Below are 11961 nucleotides of genomic sequence, written 5' to 3'. Positions count from 1 at the left end.
TGACATTCTGCAGGCATGTCCCGACTTTTTGAATTAAACCACGTCTCAGTAATGGCAAATACATCTATGTTACCTGCACTAGCAACTAGTCTCAACTCGTCCATCTTATTTCTAGCACTGCGACTATTTGTGTAATAAATATTTAAAGACCCTCCTCTCTCTTTACCCTTCCTGCTCCTTTCTGTTATTCCACTAAACCTATTACCGTCCTTTTCAATTAGTGCCACTGGCTTTCCAATATCCACCTCATTTTGCCTATTACTAGTTCTCCTAGTACTCATATTACTACCGTGCGACTTCACAGTTTTCCCGCAAAAACCCATACCACTAACTATTCCTAGTTTAAAGACCTAACAGCTCCCTCCACTGCGTTGGCCAGTGCTCCCACCCCACACCTAGATAAGTGAACCCCGTCCCTGGCATACATGTCATTTCTGCCATAGAAGAGGTCCCAGTTGTCAATGAATGTTACCGCATTTTCCTTAAAGTATTTGTCCAGCCAGCAATTGACACCAATTGCTCTGGACAACCATTCATTTCCAACTCCTCTCCTTGGCAAAATGCCACATATGACAGGTTTCCCACCCTTCCTCCTAATTATCTCTATTGCTGACCTATACCTGCTAATCAGGTCCTCACTCCTACGTCTGCCAACATCGTTGCCTCCAGCACTGAGACAGATAATAGGATTGCTCCCATTACCTCTCATGATGTCATCCAGACGGCTAACAATATCCTTCATCCCAGCCCCAGGAAAACACACTCTCTGCCTCCTACTCCTGTCCTTCAAGCAGAATGCCCTATCCATGTACCTAATCTGGCTATCCCAGTTCTGTGCAAACAAGTGACTCTGCAATGTACAGGCCAACCACCCCACCTTTTGCCTGTTCATTGTCACATCTGTATAGGTTGTAACCTGGGATCCATATTTCGTTGTCCAAGTGATCCTTTATGTGGGTCTCAGTGAAAGCCGCAAACATTGCCTTTGCCTCTGCAAGCAGTCCACGGATGAAAGGTATTTTGTTGTTTGTTGCTGGCTTTAGACCCTGTATATTTGCAAAGAAGAATGTCATCGGACTGGTGGTATTGTTGGTACTGGGGGGGGGGGGATTTTTTTTCCGGCATTAGTATCTGTATCTGTTGGTTTGGAGTGGAGGCCATCGACTGTGGTTTCACTCCAGGAATGACTGGATTTGGTGCACGATTTCTGCCATTTCCTGCCAGTTTTTTTTCCTTCCTGGCACTAAAAAACCTCTCCCTCTTGAGTGGCTGTGGCTACCCAGGTTTTCCCATGGCCTGGATGTTTTGTATCTTTTTGTCCCCTTTAGATGGTGTGCCTGGCAATTTAAGTTATAGCACAGTCTTTCCTGTACTGAAGAGGTACACATTTCAGGGTGAAAAAGCTTACAGGAAGGGAGTTTGCATTTTCCTGTTGTCATATGGGCACGGCATTTTCTAGGGTGGTCATAGTTGCACGTCCCATCTGTTTTTCCAGATTTCCCATGTCTGCAAATACCAAGTGCATAGTATGTGCACAGGCTTGGTTTCCGTTTGCCTTGGGTTTCTGTGACTGTATTCCCTGTTGGTGCATGTTTCCCTGTTTTATTCCTATCCTCCCTAGCACCAACAATGGAGCTCCCACCAGTTGTTTTTGGTAATATATCCTCACTATTGCTAGTGGAGTCCTCTTGTTTGCTATTTCCTGTGGTATTTCTAGTTTGCAATATTGGTTTTATCTTATCTTTGACTACACTTGTTTCCCCACTACGGCTCCTGTTCCCTATGAGGTCATTTATATGTATTCCTTCCTGCGTAAAATTCCCGACTACCTGGACAAAATCTCCAGCTTCACCATTACTGTCTCCCAGGACAGCACTTCCCGCTTTACCATTACTGTCTCCCAGGACAGCACCTCCCGCTTCACCATTACTGTCTCCCAGGACAGCACCTCCAGCTTCACCATTACTGTCTCCCAGGACAGCACTATCAGCCCCACATTTACTGACTACCAGGACATCACCTCCACCCTTACAGTTTCTGACTACATGGCCAGTATCAAGGGCAGTACCATCCAGCCCAGACTTTTTATGTTCCCATCTGTTGTAGAAAGCTTCCAGGTTTTCTATGAAAGCAGCTTTGATGTTATCCTCTTTTACTACCCATGTGATTTTAGTCCACAGATTTATCTCATTTGGGCATACCCAAAAACACTTCGTTTTAATACTGCTTGTAGCTATTTCTTGGATATCTGCACAAGGGGCGTGACACCAATTTCCACAAAAATGACAATTTATCCATGTGGAAGCCCGTTTGTTTGATTGACTGCAGACTACACAGTCTGTGTGGGATCTTCCATCTGTACTTTCATACAATCAAGACATTTACGTTTTGTAAAAGTACGCTGGGATCCCTGGTCCAATAATGCATTTACACTTTTAGATTTATGCCTTTTATCATCAATTTTTACCTGTAACACAGGTAAGGCTACTTCAGCAAAACCATCATTATTAATATTAGCAGCAATTTTTACATTAGCCACTGTTGTGTCAGGATTGTCAACATTAACATTATTATCAACATTATCATATAAACCTTTACACATGACTATATGGTGTCTTCCTTTGTGACATTGATAACAGAAGTTTAATTTGGCATAACAATCCTTTACAGTGTGATTACCCAAACATCTGATACATCTGTCAAGTTCCTCCAATCTTTCAACTTTATCATTCCATGAATTGTATGCATTGCAATTCTTAGAAAAATGAGTACCCTTGCAGAAAAGACAATCTCTCTTTTCTTTGACTGGTTTCTTATTAACTGGGCTACTTTTAGGAGGGTACTTATTCTTCTTACCTTGTGGAGAATCATTATTTCTGATTCCTGCTACTTGATATGCACCTATGCAACTATTTTTAGGAAATGAATTTTGATTATTACTATTGGTATAATTTTTCCCTTTATGAAACTTGACAGATACCTCAGAATTATTATGTGTTGCATCTTTAAAATTAGTTGGTTGGCTGGTCTGCAACTGAACAATTAATTCTTGTAGACCTAGTCTTATTTCCTCGGTGGCCCGGTGGCCTGGTGGCTAAAGCTCCCGCTTCACACACGGAGGGCCCGGGTTTGATTCCCGGCGGGTGGAACGACACGTTTCCTTACACCTATTGTCCTGTTCACCTAGCAGCAAATAGGTACCTGGGTGTTAGTCGACTGGTGTGGGTCGCATCCTGGGGGACAAGATTAAGGACCCCAATGGAAATAAGTTAGTCCTCGATGACGCACTGACTTTCTTGGGTTATCCTGGGTGGCTAACTCTCCGGGGTTAAAAATCCGAACGAAATCTTATCTTATCTTATCTCCAGCCCAAAATAACCCTTGTGATATTTGTTTGAGAACCATTCAAGTGTTTTATAGTTTAATTTATTCTGTACCATGGCACTCAATAACCAGTCTGATTCCTTCAGATTATGTTTATTACTTAAAGTTTTGAGAGTGCTCTCCAGTTTAACTCTAAACTGCTGTAAACCTTTGTAAGTGTGATCTGGAGATTTTAAATTAACAATAATATTCACTAGATCCAACCTACTTTGTTCTATATTATCATAAGTGACTTTCAACAAGGCAACTGCTTCCCTGTAAGAGTCATTTACATTGGGAAAGGCTTGTATGAGTATGTGAGCATCTCCTCTTACCTGTCCTTTGAGGTAAAATAATTTAGTTACACAGGCTAGGTCACTCCTGTCATGCACAGCTGCTTTAAAAATTGACCAAAACTCCTCCCAGTTTTCTCCAGGATTAAACACAGGCAAACACAATTCTGGGAGTTTTGGCAAAGACATATTATTTGTTGGAGCAGACTGACCAACTGCCTGGTTTACACATTTTAATTTACTCAAGGCCTGACTTTTACAAGAAAGAATCTTTTCCTCTAATTCATAATACTGATTAATCATAAGATCTACTTCAGTCTCATCTACACAGTTTATTAACAAATCTCCTTCATATTTGTTGTAATATAATTTGTATGAATCATATCTGTTACCTAAAGTTGGCCTGTGATACTCCAATACTGAAACTATGTATAGTGCCAAAACAAAAGCATTCACATTGCTACACTCACAACTAGTATTTAGTCACTTAGCCATAATACCAACTTATCTCATAATTCTGTAACATTTTAAACCTAAGATTTAATATAAGTCTGCCCAAAATGCCTAGCCATGCTAGGCGTTCTAGTGGTACACTCTGTAATTATTATTTTACTACATGTAAACCACACAATAACCAAATTCTGTAAACTCAGCATTGTAATACTTATAGAGAATAAAGTTTGAATTGAATTGAATTGAAAGCATCTAAATACAATTTTAAATCATCAGTATTCACAGTTTCTTGATTCATTAATTCCAAGCACTTATTATATGCCTTGGTTACATGAACTTTTCTAGCCTGTAGTGATGCTTTCTTTACTCTATATTCCATATGTTTGTATTCTACATTAATTTCCTCAATTTCAGACATGATGCAATGTATTAAATTCAACCCAATCAATAACACTGATTACAACTTACAACACTGATACAACTTACCTTTGAATAAATCCCAGCTACTTGAGCTCAGCAATTACATGTAAAAATCATAATATAAATTTTAAATGTACATTAATACAAACCTTTAGCCAGACTTGGCTCATCAAAATTATTATACAAATTAATATAAATCCTTGCCAGAATTTGGCATAGCAAGATTAATATTATACACATTAATATAATTAGCAACACTTGGCTTATCAATTACACATACACTGATATAAATCTTGGCCAGAATTGTCTTATCAAATTAATATTGTACAAATACAAAAATATAAATCCTAGCCACTTTGGCTTTGCAAAATTAATATTATACACATTAATATAATCTTTAGCCACCCTTGAGCTTAGCTTATCAAAATTAATATTGTAATTATTATAATCCACTACACATTAAGTAAATTTGTGAACTTAACATCCACCTCCTTCTGTCATTTCACATATAATTATTAAGTAATTAACTAATTAATGACTTCACTAATTACCTCCGGTTCAAGAAGGACCAACGGGCAAATTAAATTTGGAAAATTGCATTTACTTGGATGTATCATTATATACATAACAGTAAATGAACATAGATAATTATTATTTATCAGTTAGACAAGTAGGAATTTGGGACACCTAGGTCGCAAAAAATGTCCCCCTTCGATACCTACCACTGTCATATCCACAAGTTGCTCTGGACCTATTAATTAAATGAATTATACATCACCAGGAATGCTGGTAAATATATAAATTTGTGGACTGTATATTAAAATTAAAAAATAATTATAGATATACACAATTACATAACAGAAAGAGAATATCTTAATATCACTCACCAATTTGACTGGAGATTAAGGTGTATCGTACTCAGAAAACCTCACTGTCTAAATTTATGAAAATACTGGCCAGAATTAAACATAAACAGACTTATCTGAGGTTCCTGGAGCTGTCTTGTCCAGTCGCCTGATACTCAAATTATGCAGGAATACACATCCAACAATTTCGTCTCCTATTTAAGAGGTGTAAGCCCAATTTTAACCTCTAGAGCACGAAAAATTATTTCCATACACCAACGTTCTAATACAAATTCAAAACCAAGATGGCGAGTGTCTCTACTTTTTTTCGATAACATACTTCTTTTAAAAATACAATATAGGGCATCTATTTACCTATAAATTACCGTATTTCCGGAAAATATATACAGTATTTTCCACAGAAATGGCCATATTATGGCCATATTATAACCTTTATATTATAATAATAAGGTAAAAGGACCCCAATGGAAATAAGTCACTCTGTCTGACTTTTTGGGGTTATCCTAGGTTCTCTACACATATGCTGCTATGTATGATAATTCTATGTAACTGTATTTGTGTATACCTGAATAAATTTACTTACTTACTTAGCCATATCGCAGTTAAAATCATTTCCCCTCCTTCCTATAAAGTGTTCTTTGGCCTTGAGTAAGAGAAAACGGAATTTCGGAGAGGCTAACTGCAATAGATCACCAGTTTTTTACGGAAAACACCACAAACGCGATTTTCTCTGGGAAAAAAAAAATACGAGAAGGGAGGCCGGCCCGCGTTCCAGGCGAATATCTCGGAAGTAAGTTATTGACTTATTTCACTATACTGAGTCTTTACTATTTAATTAAATGAAATAATATTCACAGGAATCGTAAAATAATGATTGTTCTTAATTTTAGTGATGCACTTTTGGAAATATTCCAAATGTTTTGGGATCTGTGTGAGAGTAAGGGGCAGATATTTTGCAACAGTCAAACAACTTACCAACTTTATTTTTTGTGTGGAATAAAGATATTTCTAGGGAAGTGGACGACCTAAAAATCGCATTATCATTGTTCTCTCGGCACCAAATCCCCAAACAATCTTACGTAGTGCCATATAGGCCTGGGAGCCTGCCAGATGTCATTTTCAGTAAATCTTTTTTTTTCAGTTGCTGTTTGAGCTATCTTATTGAAAATAATTTACAATAAATAGAGTGAACACTTCTTCGTGTACACCAAAAATGAAAGAAATTGGACGAGAAAAAAAAAATTATGAAACTGCTCCTTGAGTCTGCAGTCTCCGATGAAGAAAGATGGAAACTGAAGACGTGTAAAGGCTTGTGTTATGTAAATACAATCTTTAAGAAAACAAGGGCTGGAGATGCTTAGAGCTCTCAAGAAGAAGCCAATGAGGACTCCTCTTTTAGTGCGGGTGTCTTGGTGTGAATAGACGTGTATAAGATCGTCCTTGTTGGTGGGTTCTCTTCAAAGTGTATATAGAAAACCTACCAACAAGGACGATCTTATACACTTCTATTCACACTAAGACACCCACACTAAAAGAGGAAGGAGTCCTCATTGGCTTCTTCTTGAGAGCTCTTCGCATCCCCAGCCCTTGTTTTCTTGAAGAAGAATGTATTTACATAACACAAGCCTTTACAAGTCTTCAGTTTCCATCTTTCTTCATCGGAGATTGCAGACTCAAGGCAATCTGTCCTCAGAAAGAATAAGTGATTTAAAAAGGATCATTGGTATGGCATCCCTTGCTTTGAAAGTTTTCAATATCCATCCTATCATTATCCATACCCTTGTGATCCTTGAAGGAGAGATCCTCTAACATTAACACTCCTAAAGTCCTTCACGCTACTTTTTTTATCTATTGTGTGATTAGAGTTTGTAGTATGCTCCGTTCTAGCTATTATTTCCTCAAGTTTTCCATAACGGAATCGTTGAAATTTATCCTCATTGAACATCATATTATTATAAAAAAAAAGATGCACTTAACAGGAAAGGCATATGATAGGGAAGCAACTGTGGCAGATATTGCGAGTGTATGGAACAGGTGGTAGGTTATCGAATGTTGTTAAGAGCTTTTATAAGGATAGCGAGGCTCAGGTTAGGGAAGGATTATTATTATAATCAAGGGGGAAGCGCTAAACCCGGAGGATTATACAGCGCTTAGGGGGGGGGATGTGGAAGGCATTCAGGATTAATTCGGGGAACTGGAGCACAGATCCAATTCCCTAAATCAAGAGCCCCTCACCAACATCAAGGAACCTTCCTTGAGGGGTGGTTAGGGAAGGAGATTAGGTGAGGGAGATGATTTTTCAGTATTATTATTATTATAATCAAAAAGAAGCGCTAAGCCACAAGGGCTATTATTATTATTATTACAATCAAGGGGGAAGCGCTAAACCCGGAGGATTATACAGCGCCTGGGGGGGATGTGGAAGGCATTCAGGCTTAATTTGGGGAACTGGAGCACAGATCCAATTCCCTAAATCAAGAGCCCCTCACCAACATCAAGGAACCTTCCTTGAGGGGCACAAGGGCTATACAGATGCATGATGTCACCATGGTTATTTGGCATATTTATAGATGGTGTTGTAAAAGAAGTGAATACTAGGGTGTACGGAAGAGGCGGGATTAAAATATAATACAAAATACAAAATTAATTAGAGTTGTCACAGTTGCTTTTGGGAGACAGAAGATTCTTGTTATTATAGTCAAAGAAAGCGTTCAACCGACAAGGGCCATACAGCGCATAGGTAAGAGCCAGGAGATGAGGGTAACAAAAAAATTATTAGGTAATGAAAAATTGGATATCACATTGGAGGGAGTATGGAGGAAGTGAACGTGTTCAGATATTTGGGAGTGGACTTGTGAGCCGAGGGGTCTATGAAAGACGAGATATAAACTATAAAACTGAGGAGAAAAAAGGCGCGTGGTACACTGAGAAGTCTGTGGAGGCAAAGAACGTTATCCATGAAAGCAAAATGGGGAATGTATGAGAGTATAGTGGTACCAACGCTCTTATACTGTTGTGAAACATGGGTTATGGTATAAATGTTGCAACAAGGAGGCTGGAAGCAGTGGAAATGTCATGTTTGAGGCCAATGTGTGGTGTGAATATTATGGAGAGTTCGTATTATTATTATAATTATAATCAAGGGGAAGCGCTAAACCCGGAGGATTATACAGCGCCTGGGGGGATGTGGAAGGCATTCAGGCTTAATTCGGGGAACTGGAGCACAGATCCAATTCCCTAAATCAAGAGCCCCTCACCAACATCAAGGAACCTTCCTTGAGGGGGGAGAGTTCGTAGCTTGGAGGTTAGGCGTTGGATTAAAAGTATTATCCAGGGATAACAAAAAAAGGCACAATACCGTGACTGGAACGATACACAAATAACCCGCACATAAAAGATAGAAGCTTACGACGACGTTTCGGTCCGACTTGGACCATTTACAAAGTGACAGACTTTGTAAATGGTCCAAGTCGGACCGAAACGTCGTCGTAAGCTTCTCTTTTATGTGCGGGTTATTTGTGTATTATCCAGGGGGCTGAAGAGGGATTGAGATGGTTCAGACATTTAGAGGATGAACAAAATTGGATGACTTGGAAGGCGTATAAATCTGTAGTGAATTATTATAATCAAAAAGAAGCGCTAAACCACAAGGACTATACAGCAATCTGTAGTGAAGGGAAGCCAAGGTAGGGATCGAACTAGGAGAGGCTGGAATGATTTACTCAAGTCATCCAGCAAGCGTGCGCGAGCATATTAGGAGTGGGGGCAAGTGGTTTTTGACTTGACATGTTGGAATGTAAGATAACATATGAAGGGATTTGGGTAAACCGGTTAGCCGGACTTGATTATATAATAATCATAACTAGGCGCTAAACCCACAGGGATCATACTGCAGCCGAACTTTAGTCCGTCCTGGACGTGGAAAGTACAGTAACTGCTCTCTAAGGATTGATGGGGATATTTGCAGTTTTGAACTATAGTATCGGGGCCCCTCTGGAAAGTGATATTGAAAGTGTTCTCTTTTGGGCTACCCTGCCTGTGGGAGACGGCAGATTTGTTGGAATTTTTTTTTTTTCTCAACAAGTCGGCCGTCTCCCACCGAGGCAGGGTGACCCAAAAAAGAAAGAAAATCCCCAAAAAGAAAATACTTTCATCATTCAACACTTTCACCACACTCACACAGTATCACTTTTTGCAGAGGTGCTCAGAATACAACAGTTTAGAAGCACACACACAGATACACAACATATCCCTCCAAACTGCCAATATCCCAAACTCCTCCTTTAGTAGTAGGCTGGTAGACAGCAACCACCCAGGGAGGTACTACCGTCCTGCCAAGTGAGTGTAAAACGAAAGCCTGTAATTGTTTAACATGATGGTAGGATTGCTGATGTCTTTTGTCTGTCTCATAAATATGCAAGATTACAGGTATGTCTTGCTACTTCTACTTACACTTAGGTCACACTACACATGCATGTACACTTTTATTTATACACACTCATCTGAGTTTTCTTTGATTTTATCTTAATAGTTCTTGGTCTTATTACTTTTCCTTTTATATCCATGGGGAAGTGGAATAAGAATCTTTCCTCCGTAAGCCATGCGTGTTGTAAAAGTCAACTAAAATGCCGGGAACAATGGGCTAGTAACCCCTTTTCCTGTAAAGATTACTAAAAAGAATAAGAAAAAATTATATATCTACAAAATACAAATATATAGGTATACAAACATTTAAATCAGTTTTCAGGCTTCACTTGTGTTTAGTATGGGTCTCTGGCATCAGTGTCTAGCCTTGGTCGACCACCAAACTGATCGCCAGGTTTCCCAGACTTGGTGAAACCTTTCAGCATTAGGTTGTATGACAAACTATGCATGTTGGAGCGTAAGTTCAGATGTAATATGGCATCCCCAAATTAATTAGACATCGCTGTTGGCTAGCATTATTACATAAATAGGGCAAGAGCTGAACCCATTGGTGTCATACAGCACCTTGGTAAATGGGAGGCATTGTGTTTAATCCAGCGAAGGGAAGCACAGGTCCAATTCGATAGATCAAGTACCCTTCGCCAACATGAGGCAACCTACCATACGGGGATCCAGCCTAGAACGGTGAGATAGCAGGTAAGTCTTGTTGCACCCTGGTAACCTCCAGTACTTTGATGATAGAAAGATACTCTTCATCCAAGAAACTGAACACTTCCTCTTGGATCGAACCTTTCCTCTCGTGCCCTGGGACCTAGCCTCTATAAACCCAACAGGTTTAGCGCTTCTAACGTACTGCCCCACTTAATGGATGCTCTAAGAATGGTGCGTTTGTTCTAATGATTAATGGTTCTTGGTCAAAATACTCAAAATTTAAAACTACCAACAACAGGAGTTGCCTTTCCTTTATATGGATCAAATCTAATGGATGGGAAGCAGAATTAAAACCTACAATATACACAGGTTAAGGCTGCACAACTTTTTACCAGTCAAGAATCCCTGAAATAGGTATTAAAGCAGCAATCAGCATATATACACTACACAGAAAAAAGCCTTTTGGCACAATATATATACACCTTACCACCAAATTTTATACTCCATTCCCTAAGCAGTACATAACTTCTGCAAGTTTAATGAATACGGTAAGTTGCAATTCATATTATAATCAAAGCACTAAACCCATAAGGGTCATACAGCACCGCAGGGTAGGATGTGCTTAAGATGTAATATGCCAAATCAAAGACCAGGGAGGGTGAAAAGACGGGAGGCGGTCAGTAAGGGCAATGAATGCATTTGATATAATTGCAATATAATGCATTTCAGATAACCTGACAACTGAATGACTCAGTTTAATTACTGCACAAGAAGTATAATTTGAAAATGCATCCATTTTAAAACTTATCATAAGCCTCAGAAGAGTTTCAATTTTTAATCAATTCCCATCTTTTTAATGTACCTCCCACATTATAATCAAAGCTCAGCACTAAACCCATAAGGGTCATACAGCGCTGACTTCCCGTATCTACCTTGACACTTCAATGGGGTGCCGTGATGCTGGTTAAAGACTACTTGATCAAGGAATTGAATCAATCTGTTAACCTCCCTTTCCCAATTATAATCATAACTGAGCTAAACATGTAAGGGCCATACAGCACTGTCCTTTTCCCCAAGTCAGACTGCAACATTGTCAAACTCCTATGCTTATGTGGGATATTTAAGTATACACATTTCTCCAAGGTATCATATGACCCAAATGATTTTATCATTTTTCAAGTAATGGTAGTCTTCCTTGCCTTTTAAAAGAGGGTTCTTGGAGTGTTGAAAGGCTCTATCAAAAGAATCTGACCTTTCCTTGGACTGAATGTATTCATAACAAATATTGTCAAGCCAAGTTCAGATTCCTGGTCTTATCATCAATGCTGAGGTTGGGAGACTAGGCTCTCCTGTTTTCACATCGGGCACCCACTCACTCTTTTCAAGCTTTCTAACAATGCTTCTGCCTCTTGAATTCTACTCTACAATCATTATTATGTTCATAATCAAACACTAAACCCGTGAAGGTTGTACAGCACTCCTACTCCACA

This window comes from Cherax quadricarinatus, chromosome 58 (genome assembly GCF_038502225.1).
Source record: "Cherax quadricarinatus isolate ZL_2023a chromosome 58, ASM3850222v1, whole genome shotgun sequence".
Lineage (NCBI taxonomy): Eukaryota > Metazoa > Arthropoda > Malacostraca > Decapoda > Parastacidae > Cherax > Cherax quadricarinatus.
The sequence above is the reverse complement of the archived record's forward strand: the minus strand, read 5'-3'. Positions refer to the sequence as shown.